Source organism: Myripristis murdjan, chromosome 6 (assembly GCF_902150065.1).
Source record: "Myripristis murdjan chromosome 6, fMyrMur1.1, whole genome shotgun sequence".
Taxonomy (NCBI): domain Eukaryota; kingdom Metazoa; phylum Chordata; class Actinopteri; order Holocentriformes; family Holocentridae; genus Myripristis; species Myripristis murdjan.
The window spans coordinates 14,451,404-14,473,287 of NC_043985.1; the positions used below are offsets into that span (position 1 = coordinate 14,451,404).

The 21,884-nt window shown below is 44.5% G+C and overlaps 1 protein-coding gene across 2 annotated transcripts in view; it reads right to left on the reverse strand.

Moving 5' to 3' along the window:
- Positions 1-21,884, reverse strand: part of plxnb2b (plexin b2b) — a 113,694-nt gene that overhangs the window by 69,032 nt on the left and 22,778 nt on the right. For both annotated transcript variants that reach the window (XM_030052854.1, XM_030052855.1), the window contains exon 2: positions 21,298-21,484. The gene's annotated coding sequence lies outside the window, so the exon portion shown is untranslated. The remainder of the gene's footprint in view (positions 1-21,297; positions 21,485-21,884) is intronic.

The following is a 21,884-nucleotide window of genomic DNA, read 5'->3' on the forward strand; positions in this document are numbered from 1 at the left end:
CCAGTCACCAGTCAGCCTGCTTAATAAGGATGGCAAATAGTCCCTGCTGCACTAAAGGCACAATAACAGAGGCCGTGATATTCTCTGTGAAGCTGGAACTGGAGTCAAACTGTCTCTGTGTCCAAGCAGAGGGCTGGGGGTTCAGGAGGCTAAGTGCACATGCTCCATTTGAATTAGGGCCGGATTCACAGAGGTGACAGACCTTGTTTTCAACTGCAGCCACTAGAGAGCAGCTAGCCAGGCTATCTCATAAACCTGCACCACATTGATGTGCCACAGGTAAAACACTGGTCCAAATAATAAGCGCAATGAGAGTAGGCAGGGTAAACAATAGCTTGAGGCAGCCGCTGTAAATGCTGGCATCACTTTTTAATTGCCACTATTCTCAGTTATGCCTCGATGAGGCGGGGAGGGGTCTCTTCTGTCATATTTAATCTGCGGTGTGTCATCCTCTCCTCTGCCCCCACCCCCTGCCCTTAACTTCAGCATCATAAAGACGGCAGAAGAACCCATTTTAACACCTGCCATGAAACGCCTTTCAATATACTGCCTGCCCGTTGCAATTTCCACTATTCTTTCTTCGGCTAAGGTGGCGAGATGAGCAAACAGACATTCAGGCACACATTCACCCCCAGGGCATCATTATCCCCAACACAAGACTTGCCGCCAAAAGTAATGGAGCCTTGGGTCTACCTGGCTCATGGCAGTCCCTACTTTCTTATACTAAAATAGGAGGTGGGGGAGAGCTCTGAACAGTATTTATGAAAACACTGCCAGGGGCTTTGCTATGGGATTATGAGAATTGGCCGAGACTCAGGGTAAGCAGGGGAGGTTGAAGGGGAACAGTCCTTCTGTTGGCGTTGACTTTTTTCCATGTTGGCTGGTCCTGTACTGTACTGGGCTGGGCGAGACTGGGCCGAGCTGTGCTTTCGCTGCCAGTTCCCAGAACACAACGACCCTTTTTTTTTCGCGCCAATCACAACCAGATGTGCCCAAGCTTGTTTTAAGAATTCTGATCCCTCCCTCTGTCTGCATTTCAGCTGTAACACACACGCTCACACACACACCAAACTTGGTGGAGCACGTATTCTCACAAACAGACAGAAATACACACATTCAGCGACAGGCACGCACACAAACACAACCCGGCCAAGGCAAAGTAATCACAGGGCCCCAGAAGGAATCCCAGGGCAGGAATGGGCTCCAATAACATGCTTGCAGTGCCGGGCCGCTTGCCTCACTCTCCCATTCCCCCAGGACGTGTAGTTTGAGGAGATTCAACCTGACATGACTGAGAGATTTACGAGGTGTAGATAGAGGCCTATTTTCCCACAGATACCCGCTTCTATCAATGTGATGAGAAGGCCTATCAATCATGGACCAGACAGGTTTCTGCAACCGGAAATCCTTCAACAGGTATGCTCTCAGCCCTAGAAAGCAGGAGTAACACACTCCACTACCACATTACTCTGCCTGTGGGGGTATTTTAATATTTGAATACCACTTGATGTTTTTCTCTCAAGCACAGTGTGAACATAAATTTATGTCTTCCAGCTACGTAGAGCATTGATGTTAATGATAACAGCAGGAGAGTACAAAGAACATTTGATAAGGCAAGTGCAGTAAGTGTGTGTGTGTGTGTGTGTGTGTGTCTGTGTTTATCAGAAAGAGTGTGTATCTAGAGGAATGGGGGGTCATATGTTGTGCAAACAAACAGTCGAAGCTCATGTGCAATTAACTATTCATTACAGAAATCTGATTAGGGAATTATTCATCCATGCAGGATAAGAGTGTAAAAAGTACACAGCGCCTTAACCTCCTTTCTCCTCCTCCTGTGCTCCAGAGGAGCTGGTCTCTCCTCCATATCTTCTCTGCCATGGATCAGCCTCCAGCAACACTATCAGCAAGTACCATCTGTTCCCTGCAGCAAGTGTAAAATTGAGCTGCTTGAAAGTAGTCCGATATCGATCGAAGCCACATTAATTTCATAATGCCACATACTGTACGTCACCATTCGAATATAACAGAAATCCTTGTTATTGACTCGCAGCACATATCCAGCCACATACTGCCATTTCTTGGGCCTTTAACACAGAACACTAAATCTGCTGCAAAAAATCCTGGAGTCCTGTTTGTTTCCAATTTAAAATTTGAACGCCACATCACAAGGCCAGGCCATTCATGCTTTTATCAACTGAGGAGTACTGGAAATGTTGGATCTGTTCTGAGCTTTAAAGACACAGAAACTAAAAGATGTGATCACATTACCACTATGTTAGTATCTCTACACTGGTTGTCTGTGTGATTTATAATGGCTTTTAAGATTTTACTGAAACTTAAAGGCACTTCATTGTCTGGCTCCAAGTTACACTTTAGATCTTTTAACCTCTTAAGAGCCTGTGTCTAGCAGGCAAGGGCCTCTTATCTGCTGTCTGTGTCTAGATTGATTGTGTCTAGATTGACTAAAGGCTTATTTATACTTTATCACTCAACAATCTGTATGTCGTTGTCAGATGCATAGAGAATTTTTTAACGTTGCAGACACCATCAGCACTGTTGCGCAGGGTGATTGGATATTAATTGCCAAGGTGATGCTTCACACTTCCATAAACAGCTGGTGATAAAAGCAACAACAACATGGAAGGAATAGAGGACAGAAAAACTGGACAAAAAATATCGTCATTTGGGCTAGGGTTAGGTTTGGCACATCTGATAGAGCACCTACCACTCGCCAAGGCTGTATCCTTACTGCAGCGACCTGGGCTCGAATCTGAGCCCAGGCTCAGAAAAGAAAGAAAGAGAAAGAAAATATCGTCATTTATATGACACCTCATGCATACAATACGGAGATGCACAAATTGCAGCCAACTCTTGGCAAGAGATAGCAGACATTTTGAGTATCAACATACTGCAATGTAAACACAAACTGAAAAATCTGTGGGACGGTTAAGTTTATAAGGAACCTCATACCCTTTTTTCTGGATGGCACATATCTTGCATACAATGTCATTAATGTCATGTATGAAATCAAAGACTCATGAAAATAGTCTGTATGCTTTTAACTTTGCCAGAATATATGTTTGATGGTATATCTGTTTAAAGCTATTTAAGCCAAATATCTGTGTTAAGCAAATGTCCGAAAAGTATTCCATAGGGCTGGGCAGTTGACAGACCAGTACCCAGGGGTAACAGCAGATTGAAGCTTTTGGTGGCACTACTACCCCAACCATCATCATTTCATATTGTTCTCTTTCCACCGCCAGCTTCATGCATTATCCCTTGAATGCATGCATTACATTTTTTAACACTTGTATGGTGCAGAAAGTAGAAACACTTGACATCATGCAGCAAATTATTTATTCAAATGGTGTAAGTGCCACATAATAATTTGTTAATGTTGACAAAACTTGCAAAATCAACCTCATAACAATTTGTTTTGTTTCAAATTAGAAGAAAATTACACCTTAAGTCATCATCAGTTGAACTGTTTACAAGTCCCTATCTTTGAAATTTCAGAACACTGGGCACATAAATGAAAGAAGACATTTTTAATCAAACGGCATTCTTCAACAAACATCTGTGATCCCCCCCCCCAACCACCCCCCTTCTTTTATTTATTTATTTTACTTTTTTTCTAAAACGAGATATGAAAAGACAAATCACAAATATGCTGGTAATGTGTTAGCCAACCGCAAAAATGTTGGAGTTTTGGTGGAATCATTTCTCATTTGTTCTTGCCTGTTACAAATGACATCAATGAAGTGCGTGGTTTGGTCGTGAAAAAAAAAATCCAAAGTACGTCAACAATAAATCAAACGCACCCTTCGAAGCACCGTGTGTGTTTAGGCAGTAAAGATTCACACCGTTACGCCAGAGTTACAGAACTACCCGTGAAGGTGGCACAGCTTGTTTGACCTGCTGTCCGTGTTGTTAGAACAAAACAGATCATTATGAAATATCATGACTTATGTCGTTTGCCATTTCCTTTTTTTTTTTTTTGCAAGAAGCGACTCCCTGCCAAAAATGCACAGCACTCAATATCAGACAGTCCACTGCAACATAAGATGACATTAGTCAGTAACTAAACTGTTTCGAACGGCAGCGGTGTTTCCTCCAGCACGGAGGGAACAATTTTTCAAGAAATTTATAGGAAAACTAACTTGTTTATGTTGACTTGGCAGATGTTGGCAGATGTGTTTTCTTGTTGGAAATGCGATCGAGCCAGGTTGTATGTGGGTTTTGGAAAGCACCTGCTGTTCCCTCTTCCCAGTACCGTGAATCACCACTGAAACTTTTACAGAGTAAAACCCGTACAGAGTGCCAGACCGTACTGTCCCACTTTCACCCCTGCTGGTAGCAACAGTCTTAATCTTTCTTTGATAAAAAAAAAAAAAAAAAAAAAAAAAAAATGTAGCCTTCAACTGGCAGTTGCTCTCTAATGTGATTTGAATTTCACAAACATGACTAAAAATTTGGGAGTTTTGAATTTGACTAAAAAAAAACAACAAAAAAAAAAAAAAAACAATGGAAAAGGGTTATTTTAATACATTAATTATAGCAAGAAATTATCAATCTGTCACTTTCCATAAATCATTTCAGACTAAGTTGTGAAAATAAGACACATTTTTTCTAGGGGTGGGAGAATGTGCTCAACAATCAAAACACTAAATGTGAAGCAAAAAAACAAATGAACAAATGAAATGCTTTTTTTCTCTTTAACAAACCAGAGAAGCCGGGTGCGAGGACAGTTTAATTTATTTTTTATAGTCTGTCAAAGGGTTGTGTTTTTGTTCAAAATCTTTGTTAAATTTTTTAAATTGTTATGGTCCAAAAATGGGAAAAAGGTTCAGTTTTATGCCCTCTGTATGTATACTAAAGCCAGATTTTTTTTTTTTTTTTGCGTTAAATGATTTAGTTTTATTCATAAAGATTGTGTTCTTTTCGTTTTGATATTGTAATCGTTGGTCAGAATTTATTCATTTTATGGGCAGAATTTATTTATTATTAAAGTATTCAATGTCCTCCTCTCAAAAGGCCGTTTAAGAGTACGTGAAATGATTTATCATTAAAGGATTTAAAAATATCTTTACAAAGATTGCGCTGTCTTCATTAATGCTACTGCACTCCTGGGCCAGAATTGATTTATTATCAAAAGATTTAATGTCTTTAATTTAGCACCACCCCCACCCCCAACTACCACCATCAAAACACTGTCAATGTGTTAACCACTGGAGAGTTATTGATTGGTGACATGTGGAAGTGCAAATCTCAAAGAGTCTCACCCATGACAAGCTAAACATGTCACAACAACATCAGTCACACCTGAAGGTGCCACTGTGCAAACAAGACACAGGCCAAGATGCAATCAGATGTGTCAGTGGTGTTTATGTAAATTATCTACATTTCAAATAAATGCACCAACATCCCAGTCTGCCTATAAATAGTCACCATCAACCTCTGAGGGGATATAATTGCTTCCCTTGTATTTCAAAACTATATAGTTGTTATTGCTATTCATACAGAAATTAAGCTGTATGATTCCTCACATATGCAGCCCAATTACAGCCCAATCTGGTTCCTTGTTTTTGATTCAATCAAGGAGTAAGCCTATTGCAGAGGGTAAGAAAGTCACACTTGATGAGGCAATCTTGCTTGAAAACAAACGAGACGCCAGTACCTAAACAAAACGTTGTCAGCAACTCATGCACACAGACATTTATGAGAACACAATGAGAGGATTTAGTGGAGCCCAGTCATCAGCAGTTACACTGTTGGATACAAAAATACATTTGTCACTTAACAGTCAGATGTTTAAAGCACATTAAGACCTAATCTCTCTGTGTTTACAGAGGGAAGAGAACGAGCATGGAGACTGGTGGCTGAGGGGGTGCGAGGGCACACGCAGAGGAAGAGCTGGCAGGAGAGGAGTGCATGCCCTACAGGATCCTTTTTAGTGGATGCTCCATTGTGGTTGACTGTAAAGATCGATAGATTGGGTCAATAGATCATTAGGCAATCCCTGCGCTCCTGAAATAACACAGGGATCAGAGTGGAGATAAGGGCATGGATCAATGCTGGACGGACGAAAGGTTGGTGGGGTGAAGAGTGGCTGGAACAGGGATGAAGGAAGTGGACCATTTTGGCTCTGCCATGCACCTACACTAAAAAGTTTGACTAGCTCATCTGAGCAGGGGTGGTGGAACCAGATCAGGATAGGACAGGTTTTGGCAGCCTGTCTATTCTGCGGGTGGGTTTCCTGGGCTGGTATGGCATGGTATGGATAAGACGAGGCCTTTGAGGAAGACATGGCATTATGGTACTGGGAAGAAAGAAGGATTTGGCAACTAGAAATGGATAAGGTTTCAAACTAGTTAAAAAGGAAGGCAGAGCTGGATAAATATCATATAACCCTTTGCTTCTAAGGATAGTAACGGGCTTATTGCCTTTTGCAAATTCACTAATACAGATCATTCTGTCTGGTAACTCATTAACATCAATAGTGATCAAGAAAACCAATTTAACAGCATGCATTATTCCTCATGCCTCCAGGCAAAAACACAGCTATGTTGCACAGAATTTAAAACATGGTTGCTTCTATCAGATAAGGACATAATTATACAAAACACAGCATTGTGTTGACTAATGCCATCATGAAGCATTTAGATGTACAGCAGCATTAGTACGCTCAAACCCATGTTTTTTTTTTTTTTTTTTTTTTTTTTTTTTTTTAAATATGGAAAATCCCAGAGCATAAACCCATTCCTATGAGTGAAATCCATTCGTAATCATAGAGGATCATTTCAAAGGTCAAGGCCTGCTACTCATCAAATTCTGCCTCATGAAGAGGGCTAAAAAATTGATTTGGGATCACAGAGGCATCACATTTCTTCAGAAATGATTTTGTTTTCTCCACAAGCAATATACCTGCTCTGCTACCAGGTATAGGGGCTCTGTGTCTTTGATCACAGTTTCTTATTACCATCTGTAAGCAGGGCTGATATTAAAACAAACAGAGTGGGGGGTGAGGCCTGGGGACTGGTGCTTCCTGCCCCCTGCCTGAAACTGCTGTGGGCTCTTCCTGTGTGGATGTCAGGGCCAGGCTTGCCCGCTGGGGACCGGAGAAACTCCGAGGAGGCGAGGGGAGGGAAGAGGAGGAGTGGGTGCAAAGCCATACACAGACGCTCCACCCTAAATAGGAACAGCACGCCAGCCCCGGTGGACATCTGTTTTCACAGGTGTGCTCACCCAATGTGATTAAGATTGGCGCTACGCATCCCCGAGCGATACAGCACTGTTACGCCAGCACTGTGGGTGCCGGGGCAGGAGTGTGAGAAGCGTGGAACAGTTGTGTTGTTTTGGGGCAGATGGAGATGATGATGAGAGTTTGAGCGAAAGAGGAAAGAGCAGGCGGAGAGGAAAAGGGAACGATGGAGGGTGGAGGGTTGGGGGTGATTATGCAAGTAATGTTCATGCCGCATAAGGCCTCCTTCACTGCAAACAACTCTTGGGAGGAACATTATTTAAGAAAAGTGGGATTATTCGGGAGCACAGGCAGATTATCCTCTCGTTTTTGATTTTGAAAGTGAGAGAGAACGAGATCACATGAAAGGATCGGAATAAGCCACACATGGGAACAGGCTTTTATAAACACGGCAACAATTCCAATGGGCAAAATGTTCTGAGAGAGAAGACTGGATGGTCTGAAAGGGAAGCCATTCACCCCCTGAAAAGCCTATAGGATATAGGTGGGCAGTGGTTTTGGCAGAACCAGCGCCGCTGGTACCCAATGCTACAATGTTCCTGCTTCCATGGCAACTAGGAGGGATTGCTTTCCCTTACACCAGCAGGCCACTTCATGCTTTAATGTAAAGCGACAACTTGCCGGAATTAATTTGTGTGTTGTCAAAAAAAAAAGTCCCCAAACAGATTTAATTCGGAAAAAAATAGAAAAAAGCTATTTTCTTGATTCATGTTTGCTCCCCTCTATCCATTCCAACACCACTGCCGCCACCCCACGATTCTCCTGTGGGTTTTGAGAACTTTCAGCCATTTCAAGTGTTCTCACTCCTGAAGTAGTACGAGGCAGCGACAAGAAAATCTTTAACGAACGAGAAAGCAATTCCATTTCACAGCAGCGAGGAACCGAAGAGGAGGGGCGGGAGAGTCAGTCACCAGCTTCTAAAGAGAAATGGAAGCCTTGGATAAAAGCTGCTCACCCCAAGATATCTCAAAAAATGAGGAGCAGACAGACTTAACACCAAATCATCCTGCTGTACGACTCAGAAGCTTACCTTGCACTGACAACTGACAGAAATAGTGCTGTGCTGAGTGTAGGTTATTAGCATTTGTGAATATTGCTTTTCCTTGTGCTCTCAAACTTCTTAAAACCTCTATCCGTAACTAACAGGGCCACACCATCTTTTATAGCAGATATAAATTGGCAAACAAGTAAAAATAAAGACACAAATGCATACTTTTGACTGTTCAATATGCAGGTATCAAAGGCTTTTAGCTCCGCTTCCATTACATAAGCCAGTGGTTTGACAATGCTGCCAAATTTATGTCAAACCTGTTGCTGGCGTACACTACCAAGAAAACGTTTCACCAGTGTAAGAGTAAGAATATATGCTCATAGCTGGCAGCATTCAGAGTTAATGTCACTAGCTGTGATATCAAAGTGCTGGAAACAAGTATATTCCATTAGCCAGTCCCAAGTCCTGGATTTATTACACAACCTGATCGCACAGCCAATCCCCGGTCCTGATTACATCATCCATCCAATCGCATGTGCCCCATTCCACCCCTTCAGTGTCAATGAAGCAACGGCAGGCATCACTCCCATTACTCTGCCCAGCTCCAATCTGCTCTCGCTTCCCATTTCCTGGCGAGCATAACTCAGCAAGGGGTACGACTTCTCTCAAAAGCTCAATGTGAGAAATGTATATATTTGTAAGTGCTAATGCTAAGCGGCACAGAATGTTGGGCCAGCACCAAACAGATGGTTCTGAGAGCGGCAGAAGATCAGAGAGATGCTCCGTCCTCCTCCCCCCCTCCCCCGCCTCCCTCCCTCTCTGTCCCCATTCCTCTGTTTCTCTGAGAGGAGGCACTATCACAGCTCTGCATGGCACTGAGGAGGCCCAGTGTACAAAAGCAGCCCTAATTCCCCAATGGAGGAATCAGCTCGCTCTAACAAGGGTATCAAAGTAGTGCATCGATGAGAGGATCTTTAAAACTACACACAACTCTCGAAAGCCTACAGAGTGATGGTGCGAACACTTGCTGAGGGGTTGGGGGTGGTATAGAAGGACAAAATGAAATAGAAAGAGAAAGAGAAATAAGCAGACACATAGTTGATGAAAACAAAGACAAGTAAAAAGTGAGATGGAGAGAGCGGGTTGCTCTCAGTTCTGTAGCAGACTTGCAGATGACTGGAAGGTTCTGATATATAACTTATTTAAAACGTGTGTCTTTAATCCTTGGATGTGTGTGCTTAAACACTGAAAGGGCAGAGTAATTGATAGAATCAAAGGTCAAGTGATCTCAATTTGAGAAGCTAGTGTCCTTTGGAGCAAGAATCAGCACTTGTAGATGAAGTGGTCAGGGCTTCCAGGGCACATCAATTTCATTTATTTTTTCTGAATATGAAAAAAATAATGGGGCATGTGGTTCGTTTTATCATTTTGTCCCTTAAATATGTTTGACAGACAGACAGACAGATAGATAGATAGATAGATATGTATTTATATATATTCACTAACACACTAGGTAAAAATTGACATCATGAAGTCACAAGAGATATGAACAACACCTTCACAGTAGTTATAAGCCAAGACCATCTTAAATTTGTAAATTACTTGCTACAATTTTTTTCACAGTGGATTTTTTTTAGTCATTGTTCGCTATTTTTAAAGATCACAGATTCAGAGTGCAAATGATTATCAGGTAACAGTTTCTCTTACATTACCAAAGGTTTAACATTTTAACAAGAACTTGTTCCACAGCACGTCAGCTGAGAGGCATTAGGCTTGCATCATTGTTCGCACGGTAGCATCGTCCAATCGACCAATCATAGCATCAACAACACAACATTGGCAGCTAAACTGGCAATCGCGATGGATTCCAGCCCACACCTAATAGGCATGTAGACTAAATCCAAAGATATTAAGCAAAGTACTAAGTGTTGCCTTCTGACTGAAGGCTGAAGCAATAATTTTGTTCCCTAATGTGTTTTCCCACTCTTCAGGCAAGACAATGGAGCCAGAAGCCCCCAAACACTTTGGTGGTCTATGACTCTCTGCTTCTGTACATGCATGCATATGTAAATATGTGTTTGTTTGTGTTTGTGTGTGTGTGTGTGTGTGTGTGTGTGTGTGTGTGTGTGTCTGTGTGTGTGTGTGTGTGTGTCTGTGTGTCTGTGTGTGTGTGTGTGTGTGTGTGTGTGTGTGTGGTCGGGGCGGGCTGCTTCATCATCGGGACAGGGGGGATTTCTTATTTGGCATGAATCCCCTTTTACACTTGGCTCTTTGGTGCTTCAGAGGGGGCCAGGGTCAAATAGAGTGCAAGAGAGTTTTACTGCACTCACACATCAAGGGAGGGTGCTTAGCACCTAAAACACATGTGCTCACACACAGCAATGGATTTACTTTCACGTACAAATACAAATGGACACTGAGCCATAAACACAAATTCAAAATCTGACCCACACAGAGAAAAACTGTGCTTCAGCTCATCTGGGGCAAGCAGCCTCTGGGGGCCACATCAGCCATGCACAGCACAGTCTACCTTAAATGGCCCAGACACATGTACTATAATCGGCTCTGCCTCATAGCCTCGCTCACTCTTTATTTCTCTTTCTATCTTCTTCTATCTCTCTTGCTCTCGCACATCCAAATGGGAATGTCCTACAATTCACCCACAGAGCAAAGAACTCAATCAGAGGTGAAGGCACTGTGGCAGGACAGTTTCTGTGCAGAAATATGTTGCTTGGTGTCGTGGAAAGAGAAGAAGGTCAAGCAGAAGCTGCTGATCGATCAGGATTCTCATTGTTCAGAGGGGATATAAAGCAGTCTTTGTCTGCTCGTGCTCTTCTGACCTTTCTTGAGCCTTTGGAGAAGGCAAACGCTGCCAGGCCGGGAGGGAAATGGACTGTCTGTTTTGTGCTTAACACACTGCTCACAGATCGCAGAGCTGGCATGGCGCGGCAGGCACAGACTGGCTGCCGACCTGGGCACTATCCGCCCTGCCCGACCTTGGCACCACTGCGCCAATGTGCCATCGAGGGCCCCATAATACCCAGGCTTTGTCTAAAAAGCATACTCTCCCTGAGAAAACGCTGGAAAACAGAAACCGGCTCAACACACAGAGTTCATTAACAGATACACGGCGGGAGGTGAGAAAAAAAAGAGAGAGAGAGAAAGATGGGAATAAATGAATAAACGGGGAGATGACAACCGACGGAAGATACGGGGAAAGGCTGGCAGCCATCCATGGAAGAGACAGCTGGCAACGACATCCTTCACAAACCTGGTGACTCGAGCGGCATGGAAGCAACCTCCAGAGACATAGAGGGAGGAAGAGGGAGAGGTGGGGGGGAGAGAGGAAGAGGGAGAGAGATGAAGGAGGGGGGTTGCAGTGGTAGATAACGCGTCTTGGTCTCCAGACTCCTGTGCTAATTAACACAGTTCCACACACAAGGCCCTCTGCCTGCTTCACAGCCTGGAGTGAGGAGGTAGAGAGAGAGAGAGAGAGAGAGAGAGAGAGAGAGAGAGAGAGAAAGAAGTGAGAGGGGTATGAGGAGTATGAGGGATGGAATGGATGAAAGGTGAGGCAAGGTCTACTGGCCTTGTCTGGAGGTGAGCCTGCTCCCCTGCCAACCTGCACCCTGGTTCGTCTGGCGGAAAGAGGGGGATGAAGACGAATGAGCTGGAGAGCAGGGACGCTGATCAACAGCCCAGCCGCACACACTAGCCCTCTCACTCACTTCACCCAGAGAGAGAGAGCGCGAGAGAGAGAGAGAGAAGCCCAATGAGCCGGCACCGGTCCAGTCACAACACCACAGACACAAATCCTGGTTCTGTACCATTAGCTCCAGACTGTCATAAATTAGACCAACCCAGCCAGCAGGACAGAGGAAGAAGGCCAAAGAGAGAAGTCAAAGAGCCACAGACACACGGCACTGATCAGACAGCATGAGGGGACCAAACGGCAACCTCTGAACAAAGAGGCCATTTATAACAAAAGCATACGGCCTCCAAACACATAATGGAAGTGATTGATAGTGCAAAACAGTGTTTACAAGCTGCTTAACACACACATATCCTGAAGTGCTCAAGTCTGGAGTCACGCACGTTATATAAGCCCGCATTAGCGTACACATCACCCAGACTGCCCTGATGTTTGAAGGCTAGATGTTTAATCATTAGAAGTTTGTCGATGTAAACTGCGAGGCTCAGTCAGAACATGTGGGTTAACATTTCCATTTGGTAATGCCATTACTGGAGCAAAAGCTTCATTAGCATTACTGCATGTAGTAACCTCGACAAGGGATTTCCTAACCCAGATTTAAACCACACCCTGCCCAGGCATGCTGCTTTGGCATGTGCCCCACTGGCAGATAAACAACACATCTGCCTCTCCGCTCTGCACCATGCAAATATATACTGTATGAACCACTGGAGAAAAGACAACCGTGTGTATGTGTGTGTGCACAGTCACGCACAAAGTGTATGTATGAAGTGTGTAGATTGCCTACAGAAAGCGAGGCCCCAGCTTGGTGCACAACGGTCTTGAGGCAAGCTGTGGCGAGTGTGTGCCAATCTTACCTCAGACAGCGGCATGCCACAGGAGCTTGAATGGTAGTAAACTGTGATCCAATTAATTTAATCACCGCATGCCACACATTTGGAGGCATGTGAGCAGCACGAGTAGAGGAAGTGGAGGTGAAAAGGCGTGGAGGTGGGCAGGGAGGCAAAGGGGGAGAGAGGATGGAGGGTTGGGCTGGTGAGAGAATCGTACAATTCTCTGTATTTTATACTTGACTTTCTGCACAGGGAGAGGAAAATGCAATTACACGTGCCCTCTCAGCCTTTTCAGGCAAGGCGTGGCGAGGGGAAGTGAGGGGTAGTGGTGGGGTTTGTGCCCTGTGGCGGCCAGCTCTCCCGTACTCTATGCTAATAGCCACTTGTTCTGCATTCTAACAGGCAGTCAGTGGCAAGGCACTGAGTGGGGGTGGAGGGCACAGAGGAGGGTGAGTGGAGAGCAGCAGCAATTTAGGAGGGGCGGTGATGGTGAGGTGGGAGGGAGGTCTGCCGCCTTGTGTCTCCGGAGATAGTAGGAATAATGAAAAACTCTGCCGGGACTTCAAAGCGAACGGCTGGTCATTTCCTGTGCTGATGGCTGATACAGGCCTACATGTTAGGGCAACAAGCTCGCTCACAGCTTAGTCACACATTCCTTCCAACAAACCCCTGGCCAATGAACACCACTTCCTTTGATGGTATAGCAGAGCCGAGAAGAAGGAGATGTTGGGATGTGGAATAGATTTGAAAAGCTTTTGTGTGTTACTGGCAGAACCATCTAAGCACTTTATCCATGGCCTCGAGGTCACCACTTACGCAATGGGGCTGTAATGCCTGAAACCAGCCGGGGAAGTAAACCACTCTTTTTCCACTTGGGGTCTTAAGTCGCTTATTGGTCAAAATTAACAAAAATGCAAGAAAAACACCCAAGTGTGCAAGAGGGAGATTAGGCACCTCAAATGTGATAAAATGTCTCACTAACACTGCGAGATGTGGATTTTTTTTTTTTGCAGGTCTGAGGGTCACTGCAGCAACACATGTATAAGCATTAACTCTGAGTAGCGATCCGTGGCCACTAGGCCCCGCTATCCAACATTAACAAGCCTGCAGTGGCCTTTTCTGGTGAAATGGATGGTCTGGTCTCTTATAACATCATCTAATGCTGTTACAAAGGTCTGGAAGCAGTGTGCGTGTGTATGTGTGCATGTGTATATGCATGTCAGTGTGACGTGTGTAAATAAAAGTCATGGAGAGCACATGTGCGACTGAGCGGCGCAGAGACACACATCTGGTTCCATTCAGAATGCCTGGGATGCCTCGGCTGCTTGTTTCATATTACTTGCCGAGCCCCCGCTCTGTCTGCCCAGGAGAGCAGAAAAACTATGCTGCTCTGCACAACACCTCGCCCATTCCAAACACAACTGCGAAGATGGAGCGTGACAAGGGAATGCAGGTGAAGGTGAGTGGTGCAGAAGAGCCCACCCCGCCACAAGAGACTCCTACCTTCCTCACCCCTTCCTTAGGCAGAGCAGGAGTAGTTCCTGGGGGAGGACTCTTGAAGGTTCAGCCAGACAGAGCAGGACCTTCATTTGATCCCCACCCCCAGCCCCCCACTGCCTATGATATCCACAAGGGAGAAGCCCCAACGAATAGAGGGGTAGGTCTCTGGAGCTTAAGACCAAAGAGAGTGAGATACAAGGTCAACAGTGAGACTACCCTGAGAGCATCGGTCATGTCTGCACTGCAGCATGAGCAGGCCCAAACCACTTAAGCATAAGAAAGCCAGAGAGCAGATTTTTTTTCTTTTTTTTTTTTTATCTGCTTTCTAATTAATGCACACAATGTGTTTTGTTTATGTGCAATAGTTCTTGCTCCTCCTGGCAGAGTTGTGTAGAATAAGATGGTTTCCATTTCAAAGTGAGACGCCGTCGCTTCCCTCTACATCCCAATCTAGCTATGATGATGTCTGAATGTCGCCCTTCTTTTACATCTTAGAATGAGACCCCACCCTCGCCCCATGTGCATTGTCTTATCTCCCACATTTGACAGAATGATGTCTTCTGCCAAAATCACCTCTTCCACTCTGGTTCCCTGGGAGATGGATTGCCGGTGATCTAGACGATTCAATCAGCGAGAAGCAAAAGAGCAGATCACAGACAATACGCCTCGGCCCCATTACCCCCAGTCCTCGGTTACCGCTAGCGATGCTTAGCTCCGGCCCCCACCTAATGGGCCATAATATCATTTTACGCCATGTTCGAGCTCTTTATACTAGCTCTAAACATAACTCTGTCGCCGAGGCACAATAAAAACAGATATATTTCTTTATTACTCCCTGCGAACCGTATCGCCAGATCTGCGCACCCCTACAAAGGCAACTAATATCAAGAGGAACCCGCTCCTTTCCTTGGCTCATTGAGAGCAGACGAACAGTTGTTATTACCCTGAGCTGCAGCACTGCCAGGCCCACCTCCCTGTGCCGTTCACTCAGAATGTAATGGATGTTTTATTATAATCAAATGAATACAATATCTTCACCATAAATAGCCTACTTAAAAAGCCATTTTCTCTGGCTCGCAATATGTTTGAATGTCCATCACGCCTGAAGCAACGAGGTGCCACATGTTTAATTCAGAGCTGATGCAATTTACGTTTTCGGTGCTGGGTGAAAACAGCAACTAGTCCACCACTCACTTTCTTACCCCTGCCACTCACTCAATAATAATCACACTGTACACTTTCTTGCATAAAATCATGCAAGTCTCCCACAAGTTAATAACTCCACATCATGCCAGGAGGGAGAGCAGTCACCTTTGTTCACTCTGTGATTTTGAGACCATTCACTTTCTAAATCTCACAGGGCTGTGCTTGTAAGTCTTGTGCCAGACGAACAGGATTTCACTCCAGCAAGGGCAAGTTATTATCCTCTACTAGGGATCATCCCCTACATAGTGTATATGGTGCTATTGTCCCCTATCCCATATATCATCAGGGCTGGCCAACCCATTTGCACGATGTGGATCTGGCATGAGATGAGCGTACACTTGGATGTGAATGTGCATGTATGTGTATGTGTGTGGCAAGATGGAGCAAGAGGGGAGTTGGGGAATCCAATCTCTCACACAGAGGAGCAGAGACAGGCGGGCAGATACGCTCCAGGCCCAGAATAACCCTGGAGGTATCCATGAATGAAATGACAGGATTACAGGGGTATTAGAAAACCTGCTGAGATGGTTGATAATGCTGTTTATGGTTGGGCGTCACGCCGCTAGCAGGGAAAAAGTCAAACTGTTTGACTAATGAAAATATGGACAAGCTCTTCTCGGAGTCACCAAGCATAAAATTCAAGGCAGGGGGTCCACCTCTCAGTATACAGCAAGGGATGGGTGTTGGCTACTTGATGGATATTAATACAAATACCCAAAGATAGCTGTTTTGAAATATTATGGCTGAATCTCTTAAAAATGGGGGTAGCAAATATAAACCCTGCTATCCTGGCTAAGAACGGGATTATTGTTGTGTCAACAACCCCCACAGATAATAGTAATTAATGCCCTTGCTGCAGCACTATCAGACTGAGGCGACTTTGCTAGCTGACAGCTTGGTCCTAATTACCAAGAACCACCAATTACTGGCTCCATTTCATTATTTATATTGCCCAGCATACCCAAATAAAAAGAGACTTCAGTGACTCTGAGCAGTCACATTTCTGGCAGCTGCAGAGTAGCATCCAGAGGACCTGCTGAATCATTCTTCTGAGGAATTTCTTTCTCTCTATTTTTTTGTTTTGGATTTCACTGACAATATGCTGGTCAGCATGCAAACACAACATTGTCATTGCAGCAAAAGAAAACGGAAGACAAATAAGAAAATGAAGCCAACAGGGGGCTGCCTTTACTTCCTGCTTGCCAACTCCAGGAAGTAATTTAGTTGCAAAGGAAGTACATTATCTTCTTTTGTTTTCTCACTCTCTCCTGCCCATTTATCTGCCAACGGAGGCAGAATCGATCCTAAAACATCAGCCCTGGAGCTTTTTCAACCAAGTAAAGCAGTTTGCAAGCTATATCTATATTCATATTTCAACCATTCCTCTGTGAGATCTGTTCTACAATAATTGATTCTTCTGCTGCCAATGTAAAAGATGCTTCCAAAAACAAAACAAAAAAAAAAAAAAAAAAAAAAAAAACACCAAAACATAATTCTCTATGTGGTGAGTGTACTTACCCCCCCTCCCACACACACACACACACACAAACACACTCTCGCAGATGTTTCCCATCACCCTCCGCTGCCAAACGGCGTCCAGTGATGGTTGAGAGGAGGGGAGTGGGGGCCAGGCGGGGGCGTGAAATTCTGCTATTCCTGCTCCAGTGAATCCTGCTGAAACTTGGCAGATCGTTGTGGAGATTTGTATGTCTGTGGATTTGACATGAAACTGTTTGAGAGGCTCGTCTGGAGTCTGTCTCTCAACGCAGCTCCCCTTAAAGCAAGCCTGGCTGTTTAGCTTATGTTCCCATAAAGCCTGACGGCTACATTTCTCAGCCGCTAGGGTGCAGATGGCTGATTAACTCAGCAGCCTGCCCTTACACCATTGTCTGAAAGATCACCAATACAACACTTTGTTGTCTTGAAAAAATATGCCACAGTTCTGTGCCATGTCCTTTTACAGGGAGGGACCGTTACACAGTTCCTACCAAGCTAGATATGTATATATAAATATGTAGACAGTGTCTATTTAGATCCCACAATGTCTCTGTTTCATCGACACAGATTTCTATAAGCATCCGTCTAGTTAAGCTACAAAGTCTCTCTCTCTGTTGATGATTCATGCACACTCCCTGAATCACAAAAAAACAGCCCAAACAGTGTCTCATGCTTGGCAAGCATTAAAGCATGTAAGGCTATCACACTCCAAAAGGACGAGCACTCACACAAAACCGATAAAGTATGTACAAAAGGAATCCACCGTGGCAATCCAAAGCGCTTAGCATTTAGATGACAGTTGCACGGGGCAGGCCTTGTTTGCAAGGGCTGGAGTGGAGCAGGGTATGTGGCCCGGAGGCCGGATCTGTTCCAACCGTGCCCTGGCACGAGCGACGCAGCCCAGTCAGCCTCGACAGCTTGGATATTCATGGGGGGTGATGGAGTACTGGAGGGCTGCAGCATCATGTTGAGGTTGGAGTGAGCTTGGAGGAGGAAGGGTAGGGGTGAAGAGTAAGGAACAAGGTGTTTTAAATTATTTTGGTACCGCAAGGACCTGCCATTTGCTGTGTTCCATGAGCAAAATCAAAAAGTAAGCTGGTGATGAAGAGCTGATCTGTGTGGATAGGCCCTCACTTATTGAGTTTATCATCTGCCAGGTAAGCCTGGAGCTGAGCAGCACCTCTCTTCACGACTTTTACACATACTGAATGTGTTAGCCTCTGCCGGCATTGCAATACCTTGCTTTGGTGATGATGAATTTTTGATGCCTGGAATTGAATTATACATTGATCGCCGCAGAGAAAACTAAACAGAAATGGCTCTACGGTGGCTCAAGAGCAAAAATGCAACAAACATTACATGTTTACAATAGGTTTTTCCAATCCAAGATGGACACATTTTTTCCACTTTGACCTCACTACAGCAACTGGCTTCAGATTACAGCAAAGGCATGCCACTTGGGTACACTGTCATTGACAAACCATTATGATGATTTCAGACTCCCTTTCCATAGATCACAGGCATTTAAGTTAGGATCATCACTTTGATTTAGTGTGACAAATGAATTATTCACTCTCATCTTTGGGGATGCATACTTAAATTCTGAGTCATTTTGAATATCATAAAGAGGACTTTTGATGTTGGACAGCTTTCTCCTCACTTGATTAACCTGAACCAACTTCAAAAGTGTCATGGTTAGGGTATTGCCATTGGCAATATTCTAAACAAACGTGGAGCTTTTTCGAAAAAAAAATATTTTACATTGGCTTTCCCTCTGGAATATTAAGTGTTGGAGGTACTACTATCTCTTTAAAGACTCTTAATATACAAATGTGCAGTTCTTTAAGCAATATTCTCTAAAGTAGCACTGTTAAAACAGTACATGAAATCAGTTCTTTCACACAGGAATGAGGGTGCCAACCTATGTCAAGAAGTTATAATGGTGCTTTTGGTAAACATACTGAATGCCTATATATCCTAATAACTGACATCAAATGCACACACTGTGATACAGTAAAGGTCACTGTCATCCAAGGAACAGCAGGTAGCTATCACAACGCCCAAAACAAAAAAGGCGCAAAAACCAAAGGCTTTTGTTTGCTCTCATGCATCTTAATTCATTCATCCCCAAGCACCTGTGTGCTCCAGGGCTCTGCTACAGCAAAGCCTCATGGGAGAAATGACTGACACCTCCTAGTCCTCGAGGATACCAAAAAGCATGTCATTACCATGACATTTACACCATCTTCTGGGATGTGAGACCAAGTGTGGGAACTAGAAAAGGGGGCAAAAAACACTGAACAAAAAGCCAAAAATAAGCCATTTGAATTTTTAATGCATTGCGTTTTGGGTCACAAATGTTGCCGAAGCACTTCAAGCAAAGAGGCTCTCCACCCAAGTTTCCAGCCCTCTATTAAATCAGCACAGGCTGAACAGCCACCTGGGGTAGCCTACATTTAGAATTAGCCATATTTTGTATATCTTTAACACCAGCAGGCAGGCAGGCAGGCAAGCAGGACTGGAGGAAATGTGTGATCATGGAAAGTGGAGCACAAGAGATCTGACCTAAGCAAACAGCTGATTATGGAGAAGAAGATTGAGAAAAGGAGCAGTCATCTGTCACGCTAAGCCCTCCACAGATGGACCAGTGTATCCCACTAAGAAACTACCAAGTCTTGTGGCTCTGGCAGCTTTGGATTTCAAAGTACACCCGAGAAACTGTTCACAGACCATGAGGTAGTAATGAACATTGGGAAGAAGCAAAATGCTTTAATTCAATGCCTGCAATGACTCACTGACAGTGACTGAGTGAATAACTACTGTACTGTACTGTTATGGCAGCTTTTCCACTAAGGGTTGGGCAATATTTCAAGATTACATCAATATCATGATGAGAAACTGTCTGGGATTTTGGTTATTGTATTGTATTGTATTGTGATATAACTGTTGACATTTCCTGGCTTTAAAGGCTGCATTACAGTAAAAGGATGCATTTTTTCTGAACTCAATACACTGTTCTAGCAGTTCTGTCATTTGCCTCCACCTGCTTGGTCACCATATCCACATTACTGATTGTTTATCAAAATGATTGTGTGTAAATATCTTGTGCACTGAGATTCACTCCTAGAACATAGAACAATATCGATAGAGGTATTTGGCAGTATTTTATTTTCTCTAAATTGCTCAGCACTATTTGCTCTGTTCAATGAAGTATGAACAGAAGAAGCCTTACTAACTGTCTGTATAAAACCATAATAATAGCTGAGGGTAATTGCTGGGGAATCTTCACATAATGAGCTAAAGAGCAGATTTAATGATTTGTAGCCCTTTATAAAACAAGCTTAGGAACTTTTATTTGTCTGCAAATAAAGTTTTGTTAACCTAACATGTAAGGCCCAGACTTGACTTATAATTGGACTATTGTTTCCTGCCACACACATGATTTTAACGGCTCACTAGCAAACAATGCTCCAGTCCTATGGGCATGATAACAAAATCTGTGGTGATTGGTGTAATATAGTGTGGCACTGATAGAAAGTAGAGAGCTGAACCTAGCCTGTGTATCTCCCAGGTGAGAGAGACAGGTCATCTATCTGCACGGAAGCAGAGCTACAGCCCCACTCTCTACTCCCTATCTGCTCAGTCCTTTCCCCTTGAGCTCAGTGTCACTACTACCTCTACTCTAGCCATGACAGCCAAACAATAGGAGCCAGAACTGCCTTAACGAGTGGAAAGTGGGAGCTCAACTAATTAGAGGCACCTCCCCACACCATCTCCTCTTACCCCCTCCTGTTAACCCAGAACAGTGTGATATAGCTTGTCCAGGGCTGGGACTGTTGTGCCCATCGTGAGAGAAATAGGGCTGGAAGTTGGTTTTCCTGGCTCCTGGCCAACGGGGAACCGTGGAAATTGCCCAAATCGCACCGTGGCAAGTGAGGAGGAAGAGAGGAGCGTGATGGTAGCGCAAGCCAAGGAAAGTGAGAGAATGCTGGGTGCAAGTGTGAGAATGAAAGTCTAGGAATTAAAAAATAGAAAAGGGACAGAGGGAGAGAGAGAGAGAGAGGAGATGGAGATAAGCCAAGCAAGTGAATCACAAGAGAGATAAAAGTCAATCAGATGAAATGTGAAATGTGAAAGGATATGCAGGACAGGTGATGCAAAAAAAATGATACACAGCTCCGAATAGTAATGAGGCAGCCTGAGGAGCCTTCACTGAGTGAAAACAGTGCAAAAACTAGATAACCAAAAGAAAGACAGAGTGAGAAAGCAAAAACGAACAATCTCGGGTGCTACTCACTAGGGAGAGGCAGACGGAGGTGTTGTGAGCGTCTTGGCTGCTGGAGTGGAACAGAGCAGGGTGCAGTGGTGGCTGCACAGTGGGCCCTCGCTGGACACTTCAATCACAGGCAGCCGGAGCCCTGGGCGAACTTGGCCAATTAGCCGCACACTGCAGCTGACCCCCAGCTTCATTAAGGGCCCAGGCTCTGGATGAGGGGAGAGGGTGAGGGGGGCAAGAGGAGAAGAGGAAGAGGGAGTGAGAGAGAGAGAGAAGGCAAACCTTTAGCGCTTGCAAAGGTTGAACAGACACACTTGTATGTGCGCACGCCCTCATACACACGCAGATGAGGTGAAACACAAGGTTACACACAAACACAATCAGCTGTGAGGACATCTAGACATAGTACTGGCATCTTTGCATGGGTACACACACCCCTCTTCCACCCTTCCCCCATCAGGCTTACCCCCCCAGCAAGGAGGAGGGGTGTCAGACAGGCCAGAGGGCACGGCTCTTCCCTTTTCTCCCACACAGCTGCACTGACAGCAACAGGTGTGGTGGCCAGCAGCCACACAATTACCGGGCTGAGAAGCTGCTCTTTGTGACAC